This window comes from Hylobates moloch, unplaced genomic scaffold (assembly GCF_009828535.3).
Source record: "Hylobates moloch isolate HMO894 unplaced genomic scaffold, HMol_V3 SCAFFOLD_12, whole genome shotgun sequence".
Classification (NCBI taxonomy): Eukaryota; Metazoa; Chordata; class Mammalia; order Primates; family Hylobatidae; genus Hylobates; species Hylobates moloch.
In genome coordinates this window covers 91,927,864-91,929,186 of record NW_026652287.1, presented here as the reverse complement: position 1 = coordinate 91,929,186, position 1,323 = coordinate 91,927,864, and positions in this window count along the sequence as shown.

Genomic DNA, 1,323 nt, shown 5'->3' with positions numbered 1-1,323 from the left:
ATTAAACACATACTCGTTGAGTCCCTCCATGTGCCAAGTACTGTGATAAGCACTAGGGTTGCAAAAATAGTCACTGTGCTTGCCCTCAATGAGCTTGGAACCTAGTGGCAGAGAGAGGGTTATCCAACAAATGTTGGGCTGGATCTGAGACATGCTGAGGAAAAGGGAAATGGTGAAGTGGTGTCCTGAGAGCTCTAATAGAGAGATATGACTGCCATAGAAAGGTTTCCCAGAGGAAGGGACACTTGAGCTGAGATCTGAGGAATGAGTAGGGGTTTAAGTGGAGAAGGCAGGCAAGAGAGAGAGGAATATGCACAAAATCTGGCTCAAGAGTGACGGTGAACGGGAGGGGTTGGACAAAGACCAGTGACACTGGAATGGAGAGAAATTAATGGGAGTGAGGCCAAATCGTGGGGCTTTACAGGTAGAGTGACCATTTGATTGATAACCATTTGAGTGACCATTTTGGTTGATAAAATCTGAGAATTTTATCAACCAAACCGTGATTCTTGAGAGTAAAAGAGGGTGCTATTAATTATTAAACACAGACTATAAGCATCAGCCAGGACATATGGTCACCTCGCTTTTATAGGCCTTGTTAACAGTATTATCTCTTTTTAAAGGCTTGGCAACCAGCAGTGTGTTTACTTCCTAACGAAGGTGTCAGGTAGTTAGTCCAAAAAGGACCCAAATGGAACTCAAAGGCTGGGTTTTTCCAAATGGCTAGATTGATTTTTTTTTTTCTGATATAGATATTAGTGACCCTTTAACATTTTAAAAGTTTGGCATAAAAAGATGGATTTTATTGTGAGCTACTAGATTAGACTCACTTCCATGGTGTATGAAACAGCACAGTTCAAACAGATCTTGAATATTTTCTATATCTTTAAATTATAGCACTTGTCATTTTTGCAAAGGATTTTTATTTAAACAGCATTTCTTTTTTTTTTTTTCTTTTTTTTTTTTGAGATGGAGTCTCACTCTGTTGCCCAGGCTGGGGCGCCCAGGCTGGAGTGCAGTGGCGTGATCTCGGCTCACTGCAACTTCCACCTCCCGAGTTCAAGTGATTGTCCTGCCTCAATGTCCCAAGTAGCTGGTATTACAGACATGCACCACCACACCCAGTTAGTTTTTGTATTTTAAGTAGAGACGGGTTTCACCATGTTGGTCAGGCTGGTCTCGAACTCCTGACCTCAAGTGATCCACCTGCCTCAGCCTCCCAAAGTGCTGGGATCACAAGCGTGAGCCACTGCACCTGGCTTAAATGGGGTTTAAAAAATAGTTTCATTTTAGGTTTACATTTTGAGTATATGTACCTCCTGG